Below are 19,067 nucleotides of genomic sequence, written 5' to 3' on the forward strand. Positions count from 1 at the left end.
AAAGGGTGCCGACACCCTAAGCACACCCTTTGAGCACCCTATTCGCGTCTCAGCACCCTACAAGCGGAACCTAAAGGGTGAACACATCAAAAGGGTGGAAAATAGGGTGCAAAAAGGGTGCAACAACTAATGGGTGCTGATGAGCACCCATTAGGGTGCACTGTCGCCGACAAAGTTTTGTGAGTAACGTGGTCATACAGCATAACCAACAGCTTTTATATGTCTACTGGTTTGACACCATGGTCTCATTATTAGCCCCACCGCAGTAACGAATATCTGAATAGCGATAGTGCCCGGCTGAACGTAAGTTCTGCACTGGTTCTTGCATTCTTGCTGCCTTTTTCTCGTTGCCTCACGGCCGGCGCTGACCAAGCCATGCGCTACAAGCTCACTAGCCAATGGCGGAGTACGCAGCTTGTAGAGCTACAACAGGATTGTGACTTACACATATAGAGCTCTCGGCCTCGTTTGCGCCTAACATTGAAAACAAAGCTTCGTCCATGACAGTATATATAGATCATACATTTGTTAATGCAAAGAAATACAAACCAACAAGACCGAGGTAGATAAAATAGTTTTTCTGTTGTACAAATATTTGTTAACCATACAATGTATCAGTTTACACGTGTTACCAATTTTTATGGCGGGCAATGGACTTTGACGTTCTAATATTATAACATTAAAGAAACGTTGTCTTGATTTTGTTCATAGAAATATTCATCAAAGCAAGTTAAAATGAGCCTTGACTAAAACATTTTCCTAAAAAAATTCACTAAAGACAGCTAAAATATTGTTTGCCAACTAATACGCTTATTTTGTTGTGACAAATTTTGCTTGCTGCCTGTACTTTCTACTAATATATAACCGCTTTAACACTGTTTTTAACAGCCAGCTTAACCACTTAACCAATGTACAGATGTTAACAAGGTATCGGTATAAGAAATGCACAAGCAAGCAAACGTTTCAAATTTCGCGCGCTCTTTCACATTTCAAATTTCGCGCAAATACGCGTTATGTGATTTTGTCATTTTCGAAGGTAAAAAATATTTTATACAATACACACTAGCGTATCTTCTATTTGTACTATTTTTTACTTAAAATTTAAGCAGATGTAATCTATTTACTCATCATATAAAAAATTATGTGCGCAAATGCGGATCGGTGGCGTCAGCAGGACAGAAATGGCGGTATCTTCCTGAAGGCCGCAACGGCCGTGTGCCGAGTGTTTAAAGTCGATTTTTTATGTTGTTCAAAGTGTGCTTGCGCTGTCTTTCGTGTTCTGTCGGTGCTGCTTGTTACGAAGATGCACTATACTCAAGAGAGGACCGGCTGCTTTGTACCGTCGAGCGCTCGCCAAACTAAAAAGGTAGGTGGATGTTTCTGCTGTCGACGCTTTGTTTTTTGCTTCTCCGGCCAGGCCGCGGCATGGCCGATCCAGGCTGTTGTGCTTCCGCTCGCGTCCTCGGCTCCTCCCGCGGTTAACACCGAAAGCGCTATAGTATAATAACGTTTTGAACTAAGGTTTTTCTAGCTGGTAGACGATAAGTGAGTTTTTATTAACGTAGCGAGCCTGCTGGCGTGTCTGATTTCATTAGGCTCAAGTCTAAGCTCAGGGACGTTACGCCCGGATGAAATTTTTCTGTGGGGAAGGAGGTTAAAGCAATGTGCGCTGTGTGGCTGTGAGTCGGCGGGCGATGCTCTTCACGCTATGAATCACTATATTTTTGCAATGCCGTCGGATGCCGTTCGGGGACTGCGCATGGAAGCCGTAAGCGTCGTCTGTGTGTCGCGTGCGTTGGAGTATTCCGGTGATTCGCGTTGAATTAGATCTTTGCGTATTTAATTTAGAAGAATGGAGAAGAATAACGTGGTGTCCGCGTTGGTATTTACGCGGCCTTGTCCGTTTTCTGTGGCAAAGAAGTATATGAAGAAAGTTTTATATGTTACGCGTCCTCTTTTCAACAGCTACATGATCATTAAATGTGTGTGACTACTATAAGGTAGATGTGTTTTCCTGTATGACCAAATCTGTTTGCATCCTCCGGGCACGTGTAACATTAAATTACCATGATATTCAGCTTAATTAAGTGTGCGTAAACTTGACACAGCGTGCTGTAGGTGTGGTTCTCAAAGCGTGCAATTACGCCTGGGTCAATACATTTTCTCTAAGAGTGGCCGAATAGCCGTACCTTAGCTGTGCAAGCGCTAGGTTGAGCAGTAGTTCACTCGTTCGAGTGCAATTTTGGTGGTACTGCTTGTTCCCCCCTGTTCACATATCATTGCATTCTTCTGGTTTGTAAAAGAATTGTGGGCGCTGCAGCCCGATTTGGAGTTAAAACTTTGCCGAATACCTATACGTCTACAAACATTCTGAAACTAAGTTCTACCAAAACTTCCAATGACACTTTCGAATACAAGTGTAACGCTTTATCTGATATTATAAATTCTTTGTGACCTCGCTGCAGATTTACAAGTGACCTGTGATATGTGCAGTGTATGAATGCCTAATTTATTGCTCAAAACACAATAAGGTTATACATCACAGTATGCGTGCCAAAGGCATGCATATGTTGCTGCTGACATGCAAACTTAGACATTGCATTTATCTAAGAATGAACAAATCTAAACTGCCGTTTTTTGAAGATGTACGCGTCAGACCAATTGAATAATATCAAAAACAATGTTCACCAAGTGATTGTTGTTTATTGCCTTGCACCGACGTCACTAAAACCACCTTGTTGGTACTTAGACCACATGGTAGTATGCAAGATTCATGACGTCATATTGAATGTTAATGTCACATGATATGCAAGGTAAATTGTTATTAGCATACAGAGGCCAATAACGTTATGGCCTCATCGTTATCATAGTGAAGCAGGTTAGGCAATATGTGATTCTGCTGCCTTTACGTCATGTTGGAAAACCATTATGTTATGTAGCTATCTGCAGTGTCTGAGATCCTGGTTGCCAGTCAATATTGCAGAAGTTTGCCTGCTTCATTGTGATGGCATGGGGTTCAAGATTGATGTTTTGTCTTAGCGTTTCCACTTTTCCTCCCCTATGGTCCGACAGCTTGTGCTGTTTGATTAGAAGTGTGGAGTTGTGCCTTTTTAGCCAACCAGAACAATTTAGATCAATGATCACTATGAAGCAGCACACAATATTCATTTAGTGAACTCAATTTCAGGCAAATTATAAATGTCCGAATGTTAGCCATTTGAAGGAAGCTTCATTCGTTTAACTCATGAGAATATATGGTAGAGAAGGAAAGGCAGGGAGGTTAGCCAGACCAGCAAAGACGGTCTATCACCCTACACGGGGGAACAGGGAGATTGAAGTCCTGTCGCAGTGGTCTAGTCGCTAAGGTACTCGGTTTCTAACCCGATGGTCGCAGGATGATATTCCGGCCTTGCTGGCTGCTTTTTCGATAAAGGTGAAAATGCTGTAGGCCTGTGTTCTCAGATTTGTGTGCACGTTAAAGAACCCCAGGTGGTCGAAATTTCTGGAGCCCTCCACTACCTTGGTAAAAAATTCATGTGTCAGTATTGCTTTAATTTTATGGTTTATCTGCAGTGGATGTATATGTGCATACTGACATGTATATGCAGTGGTATTGCAATTTTACGAAATAAAATATTCATATGGTGCATATTGCATGGCATTTGCTTAAGAAACACATCACATGGGTATCATAACTACAGAAATGCAAATGTGCCTCTATGGATGCACTCGTGCATATAATTGGTCAGCTTCAAGAACAGAATTTATTGATTGCAGGCAACAGCATTACTCATGCATGCTTATCAATTAAATACGCGCAGTCGATACAGCTAAAAGGGGGTGTCTTCATCTAAGAGTTCTTACTTCATCTTCGTGCATGAGTGAGCTATAAAGGTGAATGAAACTTCACACGTATGACATCGACATGAAAAGCTCTGCAGCAGCATGCTTTTCGATGTATTTATACTGCAGCATGCCCTTTTTGTATTTCTCACTTGCGGGCCACTAAATATATGTTGGCCATGCATTTCTAGCCATTCACTGCAATTTGGCAAGCAGCGCATGCAGTCTAGACAAACCTCACTAAAATAATTTTTTTGCACTGGTGCAGAAATTCTTCGGCAGGGTCTGTCATTTCATTTGAGTGAGGCTGCTCAAGGAAATTTCCTGACAAGGTCAAGGAGCCCAAGCACCAGCGAACTCTGAACCATTGTTTCAAGCATCAGCTCTGTTCACCCTGCTTATGCGCTGTGCCTCACCAAGCTACTGGACGCTGCCTACTTATATGAAGTGCTCTCCATATTCTCCTCAGTTTGGCAGCAGTGTGTGTGGTCTTCACAGTGCTTGCCAAAATCACTTTTGCACAGGTGAGACACTTATTTCTTGCTTTAATTGTGTTAGTATTACTGCATGCACTCCTGCCAAGCAAGAGTACTAATGTTTCCTGTGAATTGTTTGTCATGGTAAACAGAGGATTTCAAGCACAAAATTCATACTGAACATTGGTCCTTCAAGAAGTGTGGAACGAAGGTGGTGACAGTGTCAACGCGCTCTCTTTAGAAATAAAGGCTTTGCATGAAGAGCCTGTCGCACCTTGAAATAGGCACAAAAAAACTTCCAGGTGAAAGTAAGCAACTTCAGATGAAAATTGAAGAATTTACACTGTATTCAAGGTTGAACTATCCGACATCAAAGGCGTCTCAGATGAGGGTTTTCCTTTGACGCTGTCCGAAATTTTTGGGCGATGATGGAAAAACCATTACTCGTGATGATATTGACACTGCAGACAGAGTAGGAACAAACAAGCCTAGTTTGAAAAAAACAATAGTAGTGCATTATGAACGATGTTACAAATGAAATGTTCTGGATAAGACAAAAAACTTACGTCTGTCTACAGTGGCCTTTCCTTTTAGATCAAGTAGTCCTATTTATGTCAACGAACATTTGACAAGACAAGGTAAGCAGTTAGTAAGAGCACGAGTGCAAAAAAACAAGTAGGATGGAGGTTCATTTGGATGCAAGGCACGAAATTTATAGCAAAAAAAATTGGAAGCATTAGCAATTTTAAAGACTGCCTTCTTAGAAGATCTGGCGAAACGCTGTGTTGATGCCTTCAGAGCCACACTTTTCTTGAGCTTGCAATGTCTGTAAACTATGACTGACATGGCAGAACTTTGATACCTAAATAGTGAAAAATTGATATATAGATAGTGAAAAAGGCCACCAGCTATCTTCAATGCCTTTACCTTGAATGCTCTTAGCATTATAAATAAGGCTAGTAGCCTGTGTCTCTATTTCGACGACATGTCGGTAAAATTTGATGCCATTCTTTTGACCTAATCCTTGTATTTTTTGTGCGATATAGCCCACCAAAAATAGCAGGGTACAATTATCATGGCATTGTGTAGTTCATGAAATGGGGAAAAGGAATAGCGCTGAACATCTAACGTTAATTTTTGGCCAATGTCAATAGACTTCCGTGTGTTAAGCCCTGTGTTGAGTGTCTAGAAGTACGACTTGGAGGTTTTGTTTTGCAGCAATTAGCATGCCTCCATTAGGTCATAAGTAGGAATTTTGAGTTTCTGGAAACTAGGTAACTTGAATTTTCGGTCACAGATGCACAGACGATTTTTCGCTCATAACCAACGGGGCAGACGCCGGCGGCGGGTTTTCTGCGACACAAGCTCTTCAACGCTATCATGTTAAAAAGCTGACATAGGCAGCATTGACCAAATGACTGCAAAGAATAAAGTCAAGTGTCCTAGCAGGAATCGTAACCTAGTATTCTGCTTAGTAATTAAGTATTCTACCGCAGAGCCATGCCCGGCCTCGGTTATACTTTCTAAATAGTCTCAAATGTTTGTGTAACATCAACTGTTGTTGCAGTACTGGCTATCAAATTTTATAACTATTACATGTGCACTCCTATGATGCAGCCGTGAGCTCGAATCAAAGTCAATTGTAGTCTGGCACCATCCTGTGAATTATTTGTGTAGCAGTGTTGAGGGCTACCATCCTCGCGAGTGCCAGTGCAAACACCAGTGCTTCATATGAGCCTACCACTTCTAGTGTGGCTAATATCCATGTTTCTGTTGGCATCGTTACGAAACAGCAAATAACTGCTAATGTTGTCAAAGGTGTGACATCTCCCCATAACAAATGAAACATATGCGGCTGTTTAACGTATGTGTGTGCGAGAATTTGTACTTATATTGAGCTGCACTTCATAAGATCGCTCAATAAAAAAATTAAAGTACATGTTATGCGTGTTTCACATAACATCGATTCCCAAAGTATGTGGGGTCTGCCAAATTTTTAGCATCAATTTTGTAACCTAAATGCTATCATAAACAATTATTTATTGAACATGAACAGCTGGACTGCAACATACTAAGCTTTAGGTATTAGGAAAACTGAATATGTTCATGACTACAGCATACCTAACAGGCAAATACTAGTACTACATACATGACACACTATTGTAGAGCTAGACTAGAATATTGCTTATTGGGACTTTACAATTCTTTAAAAACCCGAATTAACTTCAGTGCCTTATTCGGTTTGCTCAAATCAGATGTGCGCAATTACTTGATGAATAGCTTTTTTACTCAAACCTAACTCATGTTTCACGTGTGCATCATGCTGAATCATTGCTCAGATGTTTCTTGTGTATATATTTACTTCCTACTATGCTGTTTGTTTTTGTATGTGAAATCTGTTGTACGTGCTACCCTCTGTTGGCCCCCAGGTACTGTCAAGTTGTTTACACAGTTTTTTGCCTGGGGGACCTCCAACAAGCACGTTTTCCGTTGAAAACAAAGCGAATTTCGATGCTGACTTCTACTCACATAGTACTAAGAACACTCCAGCATGACAAAGCATATTGCATCTAGGACAGTCTGTCTTGTGAAACTCTTAGTGATTACTTCTGTCTTTATTTTAGGCTTCCGAGTGCGGATGTGCTGTAGAGAAGGAGCGCCCTGACCACACTTTTGTAAAAGGAACCAAAGTCGCTTGGGCAGCTGAAGATGGATTGTGCAAGTGTTTGAATGATCACATTATATTAATCCAACACCACTTGCATTACTTTGCCAATATTTGTGATTTTGTAACGCACAAGTTTAGAAACACACACACACATATAAAGGGAGAGCTGTAAATAAGCCTTGAGCAAGTTTGTAGTCAAGGCTTTTAGCATGATGACCAAAGCATGTTATATAAGCCCACATGTTTTACCACACACCTACTTTCCTATCTATTTTTCAATTTTGTGGGCACTGGCAACACTCTCAATAAGCGCCTTTGGACTGCTGGTGCCTCTAACTTATATTTTGTTGTTCTAAATAATTTATTTGTTACCTACTATGCAAGGAGGGACGTCAGAATGTTAAAAGTTAAAAAAGAAGTCTCGTCACACAAAAGATGTCTACTCGTAAGAAAAAAAGATTTCAAAAACAGAAGATTGATCCTCACTCACAAAGATCTCACCATTACAATCGATGTAGAAGGTCATAGCTCATGTTTACTATTGTCAATCTTTTTCGGTTGTATGCTATGTACAATAAAATAGTGACTATTTGCATCATGTTAATTTATTTATCATAAATTTTTGTTGGGGCCTAATATCTTGCATTCTCACATGCATAAAAGCTCACGTCTGCTACACATAATTTAAAAGAGCGCAATGTGGTAAGGTTCTGTATTTAATGCATATTATCTGTGTGTCTTTCAAAGTGAGTATATGGCATTTGAAATAATCACCAGTATTTGAAACTTGTGAATTTTAATTTGCAGGCATGCATGTCTGTATGGTGACCAAGTATCCATAAATTGTGCATGCATGTGTGCAGCAAGGGGCCTTGAATAGATTACATTCATTCTGGACCAAAAATGGGTAGCACAGACCATATACGCACTCTGGGATCAATTTCATGATTATTGAAACACACATATTTATTCAATATAGCTTGCTTTAAGGTATATATTTACATATTGTCTACTTCCACCTTGAACATTTCACCATGCATCCGGCACTCTGCTGAGCGCTTCTCGGGGGCACTTTGGTGACTAGTACACAAACGTACAGACAGCTGTAAGTGGGCCTCCACTTTGTTGACTGCTGGAGAACGGCGGCTTCGCCAAATCACACTTCCTTTGTGGTGAAGCTAACTTTGCTCTTGCAACAGTACAAGCTTATCTAAAATTCGACACTGTTCTTCAGAAGTGCAGCTTGTTCTATCCAGAGCAGCCAATAACGAAAACCCAAGGAACAGCACCTGGACAGGGTAAGGCACAATTGCAGCACTTCTCGATAACAGTGCCGGATTCTCTATTTGCCAACACATAGAGAAAGCAAAACACTGGAGCCAACTTACCAGTAGCTTCACTGCAGAGACACTATGCTTTAAAAGACGATGATGCAAAAGCCCCAACTAGAGATGTCACTGTGTCTCAGTGCTAGTTTCATAAGCGCCTGCGGAAGGCACTCTGTGGAGGGCCGGCCGCGTGCATGGTGCACGTGTTCAGGGTGAAGTGGACAACTTAGTACATGTGTTCAAGTATTAACAAACCGTATGTGGGCTGTCACTCAGCATGGTCTACAGAGTATACAGCAATCTGCATTTTTAGCCATCTACCGCATCCATCCTAGATTTGGCCCACTGGTACGTCGATGTGGAGCACCCTTCCAGCACCCATTTGAAAGGGTGTTATGACATCACAGCACCTTTTTTTAAAGGGTGCACTCATTACACCCTTCAAAATTTTTGCTCTGCACCCTTTTCTTAAGGGTGCTGAGCTCTGCACCCTTTCTCAGCACCCTTTTTTGAACACCTAATAGGGAGCAAAGGGTGTTCGTCTGGCGACAAGCTCATTTACACCCTTAAGGGTCAGATTTGGTTTAGTGTGTACCCACCGCCTCACCGAGACCTACAACGCAGAGAAGCAGCCACACTACGGCAGCTGCAAGTACAAGCAATATGGACCCCCGTCTGGGCAAAGCACGTTTGCCCGGAGGTTTACACCACTGATGTATGCCAACACTGCAAGAAGGCGCGAGCCACCCAGAGACACCTCCTTTGGGACTGTGCACCACCGCGGGGTAACCAAGAAGTAATGCCAACTGCCATAAGCAGCAAAATTATCAGCCGAGAGCCAGGCAATCAAAGAGACGAGGTCCAGCACGTGCTTAGCATCCTGGAACGCCAGCGGCCGAAAGCGGCGCCCCCACGGGTTTTACGCGAGTAGGTTGCTGCTCCGGGACGTCCGAGCACGCTAGTGTCTCGCTTTAATCCCCCTACCCCTTCCCCCTTTATGCCGGATCGTCAATAAAGCTGTTTCACTCACTCACGCTTTAGTTGAAACGGGCGGTAGAGAGAAACCGAGCCAAACAACGTAGTTTTTTTTTTCACGATGAAAAATTGGACGTTTCGTGCCTCAGTCTCATTCGTTTTAAAGGTTTTAATCCTGCCATGGGGTCATGCCTATTTTTCATGATGTGCAGAATTCCGTTCAGGCAGTCTCTTTATCGGTAGTACACCTGTGAACTGGTTCAAATACCGGCTGTCTCCTGTATGGGCCGGAATTTCATAAAAATCCGCCTATAAATTAAGCTCTAAGTCTACGATGCCAAACTTGTCCAATTTGAGGCGGTGATCGTACACCACACCAAGCTGAGCGAGTGTACTCTTTTGTCACTCGAACTTGCAGACATTGTTTTATGTCGCCACTGGCTCTCGAAGATGTTATTTGCTTACTCCATGTACGAAGATCAGCAAATGGTGCCGAGTGAACCAGCCCGTAAGCTCTCCTTGCGGGCAGCCTGTCTTTTGGGCACGGAAAGGCACGCGGTCCAGCAATCTTCCTGCTACACTCCACTTCCATGAAAAGCATGTTTCTACAGTTTGTCATGGCCGATTCCGTGGCTTTCTATATGCTTTGTGGGGCAGTGGCCCAAAACCCCTCACATGAAGTCAGCGCGTTTCAGGAATTTCTATCCGCAATTTATAAAAACAAAATTGCGATTCCATATCGCTTTGTTTGTGAAAGCCAGTGGGTGGGCAGCTGTCCGACGCTGCTAGAAACAAATTCAATGAGATGAGATCGGAGAAAGGGCACTTAGAGAGGAAAAAGTAACGAGTAACATGACACCGCCCGTCACCGAAACTATGTAACGTAAGTACGTCACCCGTACGTCGCCACGAAATCGTAACTAGTACATTACTAAGTTACCGAAAAAAGTTAAGTGTCACCGGTAAAGGCGTTACTTGCAACGCGTAATCTCCAACACTGCCCAACACTGCGTCTCCTCCGCTACCCGTTCTTCCCGCCTTATAGTTGTCGACCGAAAAAAAAAAAGCTTTCCAGCAGGCGTTGCTTTCTTCACCACATTCGCTTTTCTAGCTTCACCTAATCTGCGAGAAACATCAAATACGGAAAGAAAGATCACCTGGTGATCTCCTTTACGAAGTTGTCTAGTAAGTAGGCTTCGCTAAGAACAATAAATCTTCCGCCAGGCAAATCTACAGTCTGGTGCTGGCATTCCCGAATGCTCTGTGTAATAATTAAATATTAATATTAATAATAATAATAATAATAATAATAATAATAATAATAATAATAATAATAATAATAAATTTATTATTATTATTATTATTATTATTATTATTATTATTATTATTATTATTATTATTATTATTATTATTATTATTATTATTATTATTATTATTATTATTATTATTATTATTATTATTATTATTATTATTATTATTATTATTGAAACGAAGATGCGCGAGCCTACGGGGCGCGGAAGAAGAAGAGTAGTGGAGCGGCGCTTGGACTGTGTGGTTGGGTGAAGCGTTCTAGGCCTGTCTCAGAAGTACGCTGCTCTTTCACAACGCCATTTCACCTCATCTTTAAATAAACACAGTCACTCGTAACAGTTTGGTGGAGGTGCTGGGTATATTGATCTGGACGACCCAGCTCTACCGATTTTGCGACAGAGCAGACGCTTGGCAGGCTTGCCACCACATCTTCCAGACATGGAGGACGCGGGAGCAGGCCATAACAACCTCGTTGCTGATGAGCAACACGCTCACCCGCAAGGACAAGCTCGCTGCGGCATGCCGGAACGTCAGCCGAGGACCTTTTCGGGGCAGCCGGATGACGATGTTGACGACTGGCTCAAGCACTACCAAAGAGTGAGTCGCAGCAACCGCTGGAGCACTGCTAAGCAGCTCGAGAACGTGGTGTTTTTTCTCGTCAGCACCACGTCTCTTTGGTTCGACAACCATGAGAGTGCATTGACCACAAGGGACATTTTTGTGGACGAACTGAAGAGGTGTTTTGGTGATTCAACAGCTAAGGTCAAGCAGGCGGAGCAAATGCTTTCACGCAGAGCTCAGTTACCTGGCGAAACATGCACCACCTACATCGAGGCCGTCTTGAAGCTTTGCGGAATCGTGAGTGCGACCATGTGTGACGAAGATAAGGTAGGTCATCTGCTCAAGGGAATCGCGGAAGACGAGTACACTTTTCTTATCACTAAGGAAGACTTACACACACCTTCCGACCTAAGGAGACACTGCCGAGCGTTTGAAGCGCTAAAGAGGAGGAGAGTCCTACCGAAATTTGGATGTCTTGAGAATGTGCCCACGATTGCAAGTGTCAACCTTCCATCGCAGGACGACATCTCTTATAAGACGAGTGGTTAAGGAATAACTTGCTCAACTGCAAGCTGTGGACACCGCTGGTGTCTGCCATCAGTGTGCATTCAACCAACGGCCCCGCACTCTAAAAAAATGTCGAGTAAAAAGGGTGTCTTTTTGTCCCACAACAATAATCGTCATCAGGCTTGCGTGCACTTCCTTTCCTGAAAACTCGGCGCTGGCCACTTTCATATCGAGAATGCAATGTAACCCTGATAATGGTCATGTCGATCGTGACCGGAATGTACCGGGCGCGGGGCGATAGCGCAAGGATGGAACGCAATATAGATGACGATTATTGTTGTGGGACAAAAAGACACCCTTTTTACTCGATATTTTTTTAGAGTGCGTGAACCACTGGTACCTCGGATGCGACAGAGCTACTGCGAGCCTCGCCCGAATTACACCGATCGGTTCGAACGAAGGAGTGAACGACCACTCGAAAACCAGGAACGCAGGCAAGCTGCATCACAGCGATTTACTCCTCGGCCACCATCGCCCGGCTTTTATCAACCGACGAGGTCTACTTCGCCGGGGACGACTAGACGTGACACCCGTACTTGCTACAACTGCGGGCTACCTGGACACATCACTAGGTACTGCTACCGTCGCCAGCAGCGAGCTCCACGATTCAACGTGTAAACGCCCTATGTACCTGCTGGCAAGTCTCGACCATTTCAGGGCTCTTTCCAACGGCAACACGCAGCACGTGCTGACTCGCCTTGCTCCGACCGCAGCGTTACCCCACCACCCGCACGCCAACAGCGATCCCCGTCTCCGCGTCGCCGCTCGGGGACGCCACCACCACTGGGAAACTAACTGGTGTGACCAATGGGGGCGAGGCCGCAAAATCATCTTCCGCAAGACCCCCTTGTGATGTAATGGTTGAGAACAAAGTGAGTGTTTTGTAGACAATGTGAGTACTGTTGCACTAGTTGATACCGGTGCTGCCATTTCCATAATGAGCATGTCTTTTAAAAATCGCCTTGGGACGAAAGTAATGTTTGCTTGGAATCGGAGTGCTACGTTCCGCGGCGTAGGGGGAGAAACGTTGAGCCCGGTTGGAGTTTGTTCTGTTTTACTTTCTGTAGGAAATCAAACGTTTCGAGCTGAACTAACAGTGCTTGCACGAGCGACCCACGACGTCATTCTAGGTATAGATTTTTTGCGGGAATGTGGTGCAACTCTAGATTGTGGTAGTGGTGGGATTATTTTTCGTCCCGTGTTGCCGTCTCCATTCACGAAAGATACCGATAATGACTGCTTGGAAGTGTTTTCCGTGTCTGAAGACGTCTGCTTGGCCCCGCATACCGCAATGTTTGTGCCTGTAAACTCTTCGCGTTCTTGTGTGGGTTCTTACTACGGTTTAGCCGAGCCGAACTTCAGTAACGCACTTAAGAAAAACGTTATTGTGCCTCGTTGCCTCGTGCTCACTGTCGATGGTTGTGCCGATTTGTGGACTGTGAACGTTTCCGCGCCATTAAACTCAAAGAAGTGTCATTTTGGAGAACGTCAAGCCCTCGTATTAGGCTTTCTCGTGGATAAAAAAGGCGTGCGACCAGACCCACAGAAGACCGCAGTGGTTCGCAACTTTGAACTACCACGAACAGTGAAGGACCTGCGAAGTTTTCTGGGTCTGTGCTCATAATTCCGCCGATTTATTAAGAACTTCGCACAACTTGCCTCCCCACTGACGTCCCTTCTTCATAAAGACAGACCGTACCTGTGGGATGATAAATGTGAGGCTGCATTTCAACAGCTGAAGTTTTTATTGACTTCAGGACCCATCCTAAAGCATTTTGATCCAGATGCTTTGACTGAACTTGATACTGATGCTAGTGGGCTAGGTGTTGGTGCTGTGCTGGTCCAACTCTGCAACAGCCGTCAGCACGTCGTAGCATATGCCAGTCGGACACTGACCTGAGCAGAGAAGAACTACACCGTCACCAAGCTCGAGTGCTTAGAAGTCGTCTTCGCCATTCAGAAGTTCCGACCGTATCTACGTTGCCGCGAGTTCACAATAGTGACCGATCACCACTCACTATGCTGGCTTGTGGGACTTCATGACCCGTCTGGCCGGCTGGCTCGTTGGGCGTTGCGCCTCCAAGAGTACAGCTTTTTTGTTACCTATAAGAGCGGACGATGTCACACAGATGCCGACTGCTTATCCCGCCTTCCTTCAGTACACACCAACGCTGACGACGATGACATTGATGACTATTTAGTTTCTGTCTCGTCCGACTTCCCAGATACCAGCAGCTTCAAACGTGAGCAGCAGCGCGACCCTACTCTGAAACCCTTGCTCGAAGCTGCACATAACTCCGTCGACAAGCACTTTAAAATTTCAAATGGCTTGCTGTGTAAAAGAAACTATTCAGCCAATGGCCTCCCGTTGCTTCTAGTGGTGCCGGAAAGCCTGCGCCAGGTGGTCCTTCGTTCTGTGCACGATGACATAACATCCGGTCATCTCGGTTTGACACGTACGCTACATCGACTACGTGAGAGGTTCTACTGGCCGAAAATGTGGAAGACCACAAAACAGTACGTCGCCAGCTGCGCTATATGTCAGCGCCACAAGCGATCCACCACTGCCCCGGCAGGTTATTTGCAGCCCATCCCTCCACCGACATCCCCTTTTTAAAAAAGTCGGCATCGACTTGCTTGGACCCCTTCCTAAGACCCCATCGGGCCACCGATATGTTATAGTGTGCGTGGATTATTTAACGCGTTATACGGAAACGGACGCACTGACATCGGCCACAGCAGCCACTGTTTCTTCTTTTTTGTTACAACGGGTCATACTGCGTCACGGTGCTCTACGGGTTGTCATCAGTGACCGTGGACGACAATTTATCGCCGATGTGGTTGAAGAAATTTTGCGCCTCTGTGGCTCCTTGTATCACCACTCCACCCCTTACCATCCGCAAACTAACGGTCTCACTGAGAGAACAAATCGAACTCTCACGAATACGCTATCGATGTACGTTGATGCTGACCACAGGAACTGGGACGCCGTCTTACCGTTTGTTACTTACGCGTATAACACCGCCAAGCATGAAGTTACTGGACATTCGCCCTTCTTTCTGCTTTACGCACGAAATCCACAGAGTTTTCTGGACACTCTATTACCTTTCTCGCATCAGGAAGATCTGTGCATCACTCAGACGTTGTGTCGCGCTGAAGAAGCACGTCAACTAGCACGCCTTCGAACATTGTCTTCGCAAGAACACAGCAAGAGTCGCTACGATGCCAAGCATATCCCCGTAGAGTTTTCTCCTGGTGACTGCGTGTGGCTGTGGACTCCTGTTCATAAAAAAGGATTGTACCGGAAGTTTCTAGCAAACTATTCCGGCCCATTCGCGATAGTCACTCGTCTCAATGACGTGGACTACGTTGTCGCCCGAGTCACAGCCAATAACCGGCGTTCGTGCACTACGCAAATTGTTCACGTAGCCCGCCTCAAACAGTACCATCATAGGCCTATTTAACTCGCTCGGCGAGCTTCGTCTGCCGCCGGGGGAAATGAAACGAAGATGCGCGAGCCTACGGGGCGCGGAAGAAGAAGAAGAGTAGTGGAGTGGCGCTTGGACTGTGTGGTTGGGTGAAGCGTTCTAGGCCTGTCTCAGAAGTAAGCTGCTCTTTCACAACGCCATTTCACCTCATCGTTAAATAAACACAGTCACTCGTAACATTATTATTATTATTATTATTATTATTATTATTATTATTATTATTATTATTATTATTATTATTATTATTATTATTATTATTATTATGTGAGGTTTCACGTCCCAAAACCATGGTTTGGTTATGAAGAATGGCGTGTTTACGGACTTCCATCGAAATGCGACCCCCGCTGCCGGGATCGAACCCGCGACCTTTGGGACAGCAGCCAAGCACCATAGTCACTGTTCCGCTTAGGTGGATCCAAAAGCTCTATAGCACTGCCCACATGAAAATCAGGGCCGAAATTGTACGGTCCTGTAAATGCTCGACAGAAATGACTGCGTCGGTTGCTTCATGCTCGACTATGTGGTTGGTCATTTTAGACAATTTTACTAATTATCAGCAAAGGCGAGCACGACACACAGTCTGTCTGTATAGCTGTTCATTTCATAACGCTTCATCATTTTTTTACGTAGATGGCGTAGTGTTAGATGCCATTGAGCGAGAATCAATCAATAAACTTCGTGATCACAAAATATGAGTTACGCTTAAAATGCTTGTGCTATTACAGAAATCCCACAACTAACCGTCACAAGTTCGATAGCGACCTAAATTACTATGGCATTTTCTCAACGAATACCCAAGTAAAATTTTTCGTTATGCGACGCACGCATTAGGTAGATCTGCAGGATATGTCACACAACGGGAAGTCGAAGTACACCGCCGTGCACGTGAGTATTTTTACAGTGTCTAGAAATAGACGCTGTAGTATTTCGTCAATTTCGCATTGTACATAGTGTGAAAACAGCACGGACAAAGATCCTTTTTTACAAAGCTGTACGTACCTTGATTCGAAGAAACCCGACTGCCACTGATGCCAGTCGCGCGGCCGTGGAGGCGCTGTAACGGGTGCGGGCATGCGTCGCTGCGTGTTCGTATTCCAGCTTGGTGCTGGGCCTGGTGCGAAAGATACGCGTCCCGAGCCATAGGGCTGGAACTCGGGAATCGGTGCGTAGCATGACGGTGGTAAAGGAGCGGAGGCGTCCGCATAACCCCGTGACTTCAAATAATCTGGCGGTCGCTCATAGACAAGACTCTGAACCGGAGCTGGGGCAAATGCTTGAGGCCCTCGGTAGGCGGCAGGCCGCAGAGCGGGCGGAGCCTGTTGTGGACCCTGTGGGTAAGCGGGTGCCTGTGGGTAAACAGGTGCCCCGGGGTAAGCAGCAACCAGTTGGTAAGCCGGAGCTTGTAGATAGCCCGCATAAGGATGTGCGATAAATGACCCTACACTTGGGTCCCGCTCTTGATGTGTGCTGCCCCTTCTGTCTATGCTGTGGCGTCTTCGAGAACCTCGATCTTTGCTTCGCCTTCGGCGATGCCTGGAATGGGAGCTTCGACTTCTTCGTCTGTGGCGGGAGTTGGCGTAGAAGTCGTCCGAGTCGCCGCTGTCTGTCGTCGATAAGCTTTCGTCGCCATCGCCACTCTGTCTGCGAAGCGACCGACGGCGTCCGTTGCTGTCTCGCCGGTGATGAGACGCGGTGGCGCTCGACCGTCGTCTTGTGCTTTGAGCGACGGGGCCAGTTCTATGCCCGTTCGTATGAGAGACTTGGGGCACTAATCCACCAGTCGCCGGGCTCATAAGGGACGCGAGTGAAGGCGGCGTCTGTGTGGTGTCGGGTGAAAAGTAGTCCGAGACCGGTCCTTGATAATGCGCGGGCTTATGCGCCGAGCGTTGATTTGGAGCAAGGCTACGAAGTGATGGGGCAGGACTCTGGTTGAGCGAATTAGCACCGGACGGTTGTTCTTTTGGATTCGCGTCTCGTCCAGAACGGGCGGGAGCCGGCTTGGCGTGTGGACGCGGTCCCCTCGTCACCGCAGTGCTGGTTGCCACTGGTGCCAAACTAGGGTCGGTTCTCGCCTTTCCCGATGTCTTGCCTTTGGCGGAAGCTCTGTCGGCAGCATGTGGGGGCTGCTTCGTGACTGGTGACGAAGGGGATGTAACTGATGGTCCTTCGCTTTTCTTTTTCTCTGCCATGACGGCAGTAGAAGCGAGTCTTTGGGAAGTAGCAGATTTTACCTTTCCACCGCGCTTACGACTGACCGATCGCTGTTTTTCCTCTGTGTCTATGCGGGAAAGAGTGACGTTGGTTTCTTGTATGATGTCGTCGATGTCCACGGGAATCGCAGAGGCCCCCTTCGTGGTTTCTACAATGTCGAAGTCGTCAGAAAAGGAGGCGAACTCGAGCGGCTGATTCTCGTTCGGCGTATCTAGCAGGTCGTCGACGTCACTCCTGAAGAACTGTTCGGTGATCGGACACTCATCGGCGTCCTCCTCGGCGTCTTCACTCTTGTCAGCTCCAATGTCTTCAGTACCAGCCTCGGGTGTCTCCTTCTTTGGCGAGGAGTCGTTCTTTCCTGATGATTCGTCGGTAGACGGGTTCATTTCCCGTGCCACAAAGAACGTAGGGCGCGTGACCATGGTTCACGCGATTGCGAAGAATGAGAATGACGACAACGACGCCACTAACCAAAAATGGAGCACCGGAAGTGACAGAGGCTGAACGCATCATTAGACATCAAGCACTGAGACAATTCAGTAAAAATAAGGATTATGTTTAATACAGATGCCTAAAAAGTAATAATTAAAGCAGCGTAAATAAAACAACAAAGAATATAAGGACAATGAAGTTGACAATTCAATTCTCGAGAATAGAAAACTAATATATATAGAGCGTTACGCAGACAATCCTGCGCATTGTACTATGCGAATATTTTAAGTACAATATTACAGTTCAGGAAAAGACATACCTTATTATTCTTCATGTAGACATCCTGAACCACCAAGGTACACACTGGCTTCGATGGGTCGGTGAAACTCACATTGAATATGTCATTGTGACACGAGAAGTGTGAAACGGTGCATTTAGTTATTATTTAGTACGCTTAGTACTTCGTGCATGTAAATCTCTTACGAGTCATCGTTCCTTTATAGGTATCACATGCCCCATTCCCTTTTTTGTGACACCTTATCGCCTACAAGGCTGCAGGGGCTCGTGCGAGTATCATCCTATGCTGCGGCTGCACTCCGCTTATTCAATGCTGGCGTAACCAGGGTGTCAGGGGAGGAGGGAAGAGTATACGATACGTTAATGCACCAACCCTCAAAATATACCAATTTCGCATGTGTATATGTTGACATATTAAGACACTTGCACATACATACATGAGTGGCTAACCACTCCTTTCAACCCCCTATAAAAAAAGTTCTGCCTACGCCCCCATTACTCATTCAAGCTCCCTTGCGCCATTTAGCTGATTTTATCGATTTCAACCATGGAGCTGTTTCACGTGGCCATTAGTTAATCAGCTCCGAACAAAAATGGTCGTCGTTGTTAACCAGCGCATGCTCCCTTCATCCGCTTCTTCTTGTTGGTCGTCTTCCTCTACTGCTTATCTCCCAGAACACGTGCACCGAATTATCAGATGCGGGAGCCAATAACTCTGATGGGTGATCGAAAAAAGGATAGATGAAGAAATTCTAAGGGGCAAAATGTATTCGTGTGACTACATTGCAACCCACGTACCTGCCATCTGAAGACGAGCGCTTTCATCCTACTCTCTTAAGAAACCTGACTCTATTTTTACACTTGTGAGGGTCACGTTCTAGTTACTGCCTTTTGAGTGGGCCATTGCCTC

The 19,067-nt window shown here is 45.3% G+C and overlaps 1 long non-coding RNA gene across 1 annotated transcript; it reads left to right on the top strand.

The window, feature by feature from the left end:
• Nucleotides 1-249: 249 nt before the first annotated feature.
• Nucleotides 250-7,591, top strand: LOC142817887 (uncharacterized). The gene is made up of 3 exons (XR_012895406.1): nt 250-1,366; nt 4,112-4,367; nt 6,944-7,591. It is a non-coding gene; the product is annotated as an uncharacterized LOC142817887 (long non-coding RNA).
• Nucleotides 7,592-19,067: the final 11,476 nt, after the last annotated feature.

This window comes from Rhipicephalus microplus, chromosome 5 (assembly GCF_043290135.1).
Source record: "Rhipicephalus microplus isolate Deutch F79 chromosome 5, USDA_Rmic, whole genome shotgun sequence".
NCBI classification, from domain to species: Eukaryota; Metazoa; Arthropoda; class Arachnida; order Ixodida; family Ixodidae; genus Rhipicephalus; species Rhipicephalus microplus.